Source organism: Myotis nattereri (assembly GCF_964212035.1).
Source record: "Myotis nattereri genome assembly, chromosome: 5".
Lineage (NCBI taxonomy): Eukaryota > Metazoa > Chordata > Mammalia > Chiroptera > Vespertilionidae > Myotis > Myotis nattereri.
In genome coordinates, this window is record NC_138080.1 from 108,346,290 (window position 1) to 108,355,285 (window position 8,996).

An 8,996-nucleotide genomic window follows, 5' to 3' on the forward strand; every position below is an offset into this window, starting at 1 on the left:
CGACCGGTGAGAACACCTGCCTTTGGGAGTGGAAGCGCTGATCCTGGAATTCACACCGGAAAGAGGATCTGCGAGAACGAGCCAGGAACACCCCGCAGAGGCAGCGTCACGAGGGGGAGCCCCTGGACGCGAGCAGCACCGCCCTGGCTGCCGGCCGCACCCCCAGGAGGCGCCACCTTGGCCTCTGAGAGCGAGCGTCCCTTCCTCTCTCTCTAAAGGCAGCTCTTCACACGAGTGGGAGGAGGGTGGTTATTCTGTGAATGGTTTGCGCCATTCAGTGACAAAACTGGAAATAAAATAAAATTCGGTCTCTACCTCATTCCTTACACCAAAGCCGAAACCAAAACAACCACAAAAATAACAGCCAAACAAAACCCGGATTTCAGTGTCCGTGACCTTGCAGGAAGTTCTCCCCAAGCAAGACACGAAACTCAGAAGCCGTCGGTGAGAACGCGGCACTGGGCTCTTATTAAAAAGAAGTAAAATGGCCGAGATGCGGGCCAAGCGGGGAAGATATTTGCAACAAAACAGCGGGCGGCGGGCGGCCTTCCCGAACAGACACGGAGCACCTACGAATAAAGAGAAAAAGGCAGCCAGCGGAGAAGGTGAGTCAAGCATCTGAGACGATGACTTACAAAACCGAGGAGCCACAATGGCTCCAACATCTGCAGACCTGCCCAGCCCGCCCCTGGTTTTACAGGCACAGGCTGAACCGAGGCCGGGGCCGCTTTCCCCGCAGCCCGGGGGCAGCCCGGAGGTCTGAGGGGGTCCCGCGAGCAGAGGGGAGGCCTCCGGCTGGTGGAGCTCATTTACACCAGTTCCTTTGGCAGCAGACGTGGCGCATCGATCAAAAGCGTCAACGCACAAGCCCTCCGTGCGGCGTTCTGCTTTTGAGAACCTCCACAGCATCGGGCTTGCACGCTTGCTCCAGGCTGGGCGGCCGGGATGCCCCTCCTTTTACAGCAGCGAAGCCCAGAACCCGCGTACATGCCCGGAAGCCCGACCACGTGCCACGCAGTCACTGGGAGAAGCAGCGCTGCCTGGACGATTGGAGCGGCTGACAGGAGGGAGTGTTGGGTTTTTTAACGCGTAAGGTGCAGCTGGCGCTGTGGCTCAGGCGCTGAGCACCGTCCGGGCCCCAAAAGGTCACCGTTTCGATTCCCGGCCAGGGCTCATGCCCAGGTTTCGGGTTCGGTCCCGGTAGGGGGTATGCGGGAGACAGCCGATCGATGTTTCTCTCTCCCTCTCTCCTCCCTCTCTTTCTCTCTAAAATCAATAGAAACATATTTTTAAAAAATACAAATGAAAGTGTAAGGTGCAGTAACATGTGTGCTGGCTAATGTTATGTGTCAGCGTGGCTGGGCCCCACACACACACACACACACACGCCTGTGGGGTCTGTATCTCTGGACCCCCGACTTACCAGGGCAGAGCATGCAGCCCCGAGTGCGGGGCGGGGGGAGCGTGTGTGAGATGGCTGACCAGACCGGTCTCCACGCCGCGGAGGGCAGCTCGGCACTGAGAGGAAGGCGCCCCGGACGCCCCACCCGCCGGGACGGACCTCAGGTGCACGGTGCTGAGTGAGACAGACACGGAGAACACGCATCCTGGGCTCCGTTCACAGGGGCTCGAGGCCAGCGGCCTGAATCCGAGGTGGCCAAGACGGCGATGGCCGTGGGAGGGTGGGGGACGAGGGGACCCACGGGGTAATGGTCAGACTCTGCATCTGGAGAATGTGTCCACCTGTCAAAACTCAGCACACACTCAGGGTGGGTGTGCGCACTTCACTGGGGGTAAATCTGCCCAAAACAAAACAAAAAGCAAAAGCAAACGTGACCTCTGCCAGGCGACAGGCATGCTGGGGGCCCCGCGCACGTGTCTGTGACCGACTGTGACTCCACTGGGAGTGAACGGGCGGCGGGTGGGAATGGAGACGGACGCCATCAGACGCACACGCGCGGAGGGCAGCAGGAGCACAGTCCCACACGGCTCTTTCCACTCCCCCCGTGTTGACACTTGTCCTAATAAAATGCTGGGGAGAAAGGAGGAGGGGGGCCGCGGGGCTCCCCCACCCCCGCCGCTGTCCAGGGGCCCAGGCCGGCCCCAGGGGCTGGGCCATCTTCCTGCCGCGGAAACCTAATTATTGCCAACTTATTAACTTACAGCCATTAGAACCTTCCCGACAACCTGCGCCGCGGCCAAGAGCCAGACTGAGCGGGAGGGGCGCTGGACGCAGCGGGGAGAGGCTGCGGGGCGCTGTCTGGGCGGCAGATGGACGTGCGGGGCAGGGCCGCCCGCCCATGGCCGAGGGCGAGGGTCTCCCTGCCTCAGTCTCCCTGGTGCAAAGCCCGGTTCCTGACCTGAACGGAAGGCCCCGGAGCTGCCCGAGCCCCAGGTCCAGAGACAAGAAGTCCCTTCCCTGCCCGGCCAGACCGGCGTGGCTCCGTGGTTGAGTGTTGACCTAGGAACCAGGAGGTCACGGTTCGATTCTTGGTCAGGGCACATGTCTGGGTTGCCGGCTCGATCCCCAGTGGGGGGCATGCAGGAGGCAGCCGATCCATGATTCTCTCTCATCATGGATGTTTCTCTCTCCCCCTCCCTCTCCCTGCCTCTCTGACATCAATAAAAATATATTTAAAAAAAAGAAGTCCCCTGCAGGGCAGAGGTGCACCCCCTCTGCCTGCGCCCCCAGCACCACAGGGAGTAACACACGGAGACCCTCCCCCAGGAGGGGCCAGGACCGAGGTGCTGAGCGGGCGGGGTGGGGGGTGGGTCGGTGCGGCTGGATCAGGGAGGAAACTGCCGCCAGCAGGAGGCCACAGAGGTGGCGGCTGCCCAGCCCCCCGCTGAGGGTGATCCCCACCGCTGCGCCCCCCCAGCCAGGCTTCCGGGACCAGGTCCCCCAGCCCGTGTGGCCTGGCCTCCACCGCTCAGGACGCCGGGCCAGGGGCACGGTGGGGAAGGCCACGGCCTGCGGGGCGTGGCGGGAGCGCCTGGGGTGGGGGTGGGGGGGGCAGGAGCCGGAGCAGGAAGCTCTCAGGCCGCTCAGCTGGGGATGTGCGGGGGAGGGGAGCCCCAGGGCCAGCGCTGTCCCAGGAGCCCTGCCCCCCTTCCTTGCTCTGCCCCCAACCCTCCCTGCTCCTGCCCATCCCGGACCCCAAACCACCTTCCAGTACCTCCCCGCCCACCCACCCCAGCCTCCCCTGCACCAGCCATACCCCATTTCCACCGGCGTCACCCCCCTATGAGGCGACTCTCTCCCCAGCCTTTACCCACAGTTAGTTCCCTCGACTTGCCTATCAACACACCCCTCTATCCCCCAGCGTCTGTGAAGCCACAGCCCCTCCTGGGGGGCGGGGGTAGGGAGGGCCCCGGGCACCCACTGGGGATCAGGCATCACTGAGGGAGGCTCCTGACACCCCAGGGGGACCAGGCCCGGGAAGGGGGAGGCACTTGGCAGTGGAGGGAGGGCTGGGTAAGGGAGAGGGGCTGGGGGAATGGGGTGCTGGAGGGGGTGTGGGGGGCAGAATGACATTGTCTCAAGGCCTGCCCCCCCTCTGTACTGACCCCAGACGGAGGCGGGAAGGGGGATCCGATTTTACGCGCACCCCAGTTCCCAGGGCACCCACACGACAGCGCACGCCCCCTGCTCTGAAAATACACCCACTTCAGGGCGAGAATAGCGGCGCCAGAGAGCTAGGGGCGGCCGAGGCTTCCGGCCGGGCTGGGGCGGGCAGAGCCTGACGGACGCGGTGGGGACCCCAGGCAGCGCCCCTCCTAGGACAGGTGGGCGCGAGGCGGGCACCCCGGGCTCACCTGGCTCCCTCGCGGCCTCTCCTGTGGAGTCGGAGGCGCCTTCAGTCGCTGCGAAGGAGCCTTTGTGCTCTATTTACGAGAGGAGTTGTGAGCAATTAGCAGGGTAACCAGGGAAAATGTTTGGCTCCGTGGGTGGGAATTGGAGCCATCTGTTCCCAAGTGCCGGGAAAATAGTGGAGCAGTCCCAGCGCCGCCCCCCCCCCCCCCCCCCCGCAGAGCTACGCGCTGCCTGGCACCCAGGCTGTGTGTCCCCGGGCAGGGCGCTCACCCTCTCTGGCCTCAGTGTCTGCATCTGTGAAGCCCGGGAGCCGGCCAGTGGCAGTGACTCCAGACCCGCCTCCTTCTCCTGCTCCCCCGCCCCCGCCTCCCAGCCCCTCCCAGGCGTGGCCACAGCGGGCGGGGACAAGACAGCACCTGCCTTTGGGGTTGGGGTTTTATTTACCCGTGGACTCCCTTGTTTAGAAGCTGCACATGGCGCTCTAAGATGGTCATTCACCCGCCCAGAAACTTATGGCCAAGAACGGGGAGCCAGCGAGATCTACCCCCCCCCCACCCCTCGCCAAGCACCCGCCTATCCTGGGGCTGCTGGGGTGCTTCAGAGATAGAGGGGGTGGTGAGACAGAGGGAGAGATCAGGGAGGGGGAGAGCGAGATGGAGATGGAGATAGACTTGGAGATAGGGACAGAGATTGAGGGAGGGAGAGAGAGATGGAGATGATGGAGGGAGGGAGGGTCAGAGAGGACCCCGCCCCAGCCTTCCGCTCTGACGGAACCTGTCTGTGTAGCAGTCTGTTTGCTTGAGCCGTAACCTTGAGTATTTAGACGTGTGGCCTGTGGGCCTCCGGCCATGTGACCCTTGCCCAGCCCTGCAAATTGTGGGCCCAGCCTGACCCCACGTTCTAAACTCCGTACCTTGGTCCATGAGGTTTCGTCTGCCCCCCGGGAAGCCTTCCTGGGCTGCGCGGTCACCACCGATGCCGGTCGTGGTCATCACCGTTGTGGCGGGAGCCCGTGGAGTGGGGTCCCGGCCGAGGCTGCTGGGCTGCTCCGTCCTCCAGGGCCCAGTGGCTCAGAGGCCTGGCGCTGGCCGGCCGGCTCCTCCTCCCCCGTGAGGAGCTCATCTTTGGGGAATTCTCCTAATCCTTTCGGAGGATTGAAGACGCCCAGCGCACGCCCCTTCATGCGGCTAAGGATTTCATGGGCGCCGGGTTCTGCAGCAGAAAGCCCACGGCTGTGCCGTCTGGCCAAGGGCAGGCCGTGAGGCCTGTGGCCCCTGAGATGCTGTGTGCTCAGGGAGGACGGTGGGGGCCGCAGCCCGCAGCCCGCAGCCCGTGCTGGTCTGGAAAGTCCCTCTCCCCATCCTCCCTGGGGGTGGGAGGCCAGTCCTGGGCCAGGACCTCGGCATGTGCGTTTGGGGGACACAGCTCAGCCCTGCTGTGTGGTCACTCCGTTCGTGGCACCGGTGGCAGGAAGCTCACACGTGACAGTGCAGGGCTCGCTCTGTTGGCGGCGGTGGCCACAGAGGCCCGCCAGGCTCAGGGGGGACGGGGACTCCGCCTCGATGGGCAGAAGGTCCGGGAATTTGCAGATGCCCTTTGACCCCAAGGAGGGGTGGATGGGTTGGGAATACCGACTTCTGCGCACGGGCCACGAAGTTTCAATCGCACTGTCTGTGCGCGTCCGCACGTGGTATTTTGTGGAAGAGCCACACTCAAGGGGCCAAAGAGCCGCATGTGGCTCACGAGCTGCAGTTTGCCGACCACGGGGTTGGGAGAAAGGTTGGTGGTGAGATGGAGAAGCAGGAGAAGAGAGGCTATTAAAAAGGAAGATGTAAAGAAAAGAAACGGCAGAATGCAGGGCTCAGTGAACACAACTGCCCTGCGGGGTGCGCTGCCCTGCGGGGTGCACTGCCCTGTGGGAGGCGCTGCCCTGCGGGAGGCGCTGCCCTGCGGGAGGCGCTGCCCTGCGGGGTGCGCTGCCCTGTGGGAGGCGCTGCCCTGCGGGGTGCGCTGCCCTGTGGGAGGCGCTGCCCTGCGGGGTGCACTGCCCTGTGGGAGGCGCTGCCCTGCGGGGTGCACTGCCCTGTGGGAGGCGCTGCCCTGCGGGAGGCGCTGCCCTGCGGGGTGCGCTGCCCTGTGGGAGGCGCTGCCCTGCGGGAGGCGCTGCCCTGCGGGAGGCGCTGCCCTGTGGGAGGCACTGCCCTGCGGGGTGCGCTGCCCTGTGGGAGGTGCTGCCCTGCGGGAGGCGTGCAACCCAATGAGTGGGACTCAGTGAGGATTCCGGGAAAGAACTCCGCCCAGGAGGGCAACGGGCTCGGAACCTCTGTCTGTGTCAAGTGTCACCCTCCCCCCCTCACCCTATGTCTCAGGAACACAGCTTAACCTGGTTTTCAAAATCTTGCTCTCAGCGGAGTTCGACGTCCCCCCGGGAATGTGTGGGTTATGCCCCCAGATCGAATTTTCCCCTTTTAGCCAAAGGCTGTGAGGGGTCTGATGGCTCCCAATCCAGCCCCATGTCAGTTTTCTTGGGCTTTTAGGGGAAGTTTAATAATTGATGGTGTGGTTGCCTCCCATGCCCTGGGCAGCAGGGGGGGGGGGGGGGCGCTTAGTGAGCCGAGGAAGGACGGGGAGCCGTGCCCGGAGGCTTTTCTGGCACTGTGGGCACCTGGCGCCTCCTCCTGGGCCATGAGATGGGGTGTTGAGGGGCCAGAGTGGTGGCCGCTAGGAATCTCCCATAGAATCATCAACTAGGGACGTGCGTACCACAAAGCTGCAAGGTGTTGGAACTCCCTCTGGGCGCGGACCTGTCTTCGCCTCACAGGCCAGGCCCCACCCCCCAGCTCCTGGCTCACAGCTACCACCTCACCTCCCAGAGGACCTGGTCCTCTCTGCCCCAGTGTGAAAACTCCCAGGGAAGAATTCTGATTGGCCCAGCTTGGGTCACATGGTTGCCAAGGGTGGGGGGGTGGAGCTTTCCCCAGAAGGAAGTGCTGGCATTCACAGTGATGGGGGTCGCACTGTAGCATCTAGAATATTCTTCAGCAGGAGGAGAGGGACCGGAGTTTAGGGAAAAAAGATTCTAGAAGTTAAGTGGGAAACAGGCCCTGTAGCCTATTCTGGTCTCTTTGGTCCTTGTTGGGATTGATTCCATGACAACCAGATGAGCGCTTCAAGCCGGGTGTGATTTGGAGAAGCAGCAAGGTTTATATTTGTATCACAGTGTCCTCCCCACGATTTCGTCCTCCAGCTGTGGTTGGTGCGGAAGGGTGCCCGTTGGGGGCTGTGGTGCCTCCAGGGTGGGGGGCACTCTGCCAGGGCACTGGCACTGACCAGGGGCCGCCTGGATCCTGTCCTGTGACTTCATTTCTGCTGGTGCCGCCTCGGCCGCTCCCACTCCCGCCCTCCTCTCGGCTGCAGCCACGTGTCCTGTGCCTCAAGGACATCTGCAAGCTCGCAGCCACAGCGCCCTCCGCCGCTCAGCCTGGTTCCACCGAAGCAGCCGTCGTCAGCGTGCGAGGCCACGCAGTGACACACCGGGACACGCAGAATCCGAGTGCGTGCGCGAGACACACCCAGAGGCCAACACACACACAAGCACACACACAAGCAGAGTCACACACACACACACACACACACACTTGTCAGTGGTGGGCGGGGACAGTCGCCTGGTCTCGGATTTGCCACAAAGACAGGGCTTGTCCAGCCTCGATGCTGGAGCCGACCGTGAGGTCACAGAGGAGTCATGGGCCCCGCGGGTCCTGGCTCGCTGGTGGGAGGAGCCGCTGCTCATGAGCAGGCTTGCTGGCTGCACCGAGTCTCGGGGAACCTGCCCTGGTGGGTGGTCCCTGCAGCGCGTGTTGCCGGCGCCCCCGGCAGGGCACCCACGCTGAGCTCTGGCAGCGCCGCGCTCCAGGCCAGGGCCTCAGAAATGTCCACATTGCCTGGATTCCTGCCAAAGGGCTCGGCCAGGGAGACGGGGGAGGAGCGAGCGGCCTGGCCCCCAGATAACAGCTTCAGCACGTCCACTAGATGCGCACACGTCCCCAACCGGTTCATTCGTTTCCCAACTTTTTGTTTATTTTTATTTCCTCCCTCAACCTTTCATTTTGACAAATGTCGATTTTACAAGAACAGAACACCTAATAAACCTTCCACCTAGATGATCTTTCTTTTCTTTTTAAATGTGTTTTTATTGATTTCAGAGAGAAGGGAGAGGGAGAGAGGGATAGAAACATCAATGATGAGAGAGAATCATGGATCGGCTGCATCCGGCAGGCCCCACACTGGGGATCGAACCTACAACCTGGCACATGCCCTGACCAGGAATTGAACTGTGACCTCCTGGTTCATAGGTCGATGTTCTTTGAAAATATGAGCGTAGAAGCCCAGCCTGTGTGGCTCAGTGGTTGAGCGTCAATCTATGAACCAGGTGGTCACCGTTGGGTTCCCAGTCAGGACACATGCCCGGGTTGTGGGCCGTATCCTCAATAGGGGGGATACAGGAGGCAGCCAGTCAATGATGATTCATCAATGTTTCCCTCTCCCTCTCTCTTTTCCTCTAAAATCAATTAAAAACATTAGAAATGAAAACACGAGCGTCTGGAAGACGTCCGGCGTCGCAGGGGCTGGGGAAGGCGTGGCTCCACGGGACTGTCGCTGCGGCAACACAGGAGGAACGTGGAGAAACTCCCGCCAGGTGTGGCCCTGCGTTGTGGCTATTTGAGGAGAGACCCCAGGCGTGGGAGGGGCCGGTGGGGACACAGGGCCCGCCCATGTCTGCAGTAAGGAAGGTGTCGGCCCAGGTGGGAGACGCAGTCATTGCCAGGGTCCCTGGGACATGACTGTGTCCACAGCAAAGCCGCAGACCTGGCGAGAAGGGAGCAGGAGCGGCTGGGGCGGGAGCTGAGCTGCAGGCGGCAATAGGGATTTCTGAGAAGCCGGAGGAGAATGTCCTCAGCTCTCGTAGTAAACACAGCTGCCTCGGGGCGGTGTGCCTGCAAACGCTGCACCTGCTAATTCCACCCACCCAGTCACTCGGACCGCACGGGTGGCTCACAGGTGCCATCTGTGCTGGAGACCGCGGCCTGCAGAGGCCTCACACTGCTGGCCACCCCGCGGAGGAGCCCCTGAGGGCTGGGGATGAGCGAACGCGTCCCTAAAGCCATCATTAGCCCCGACGTTA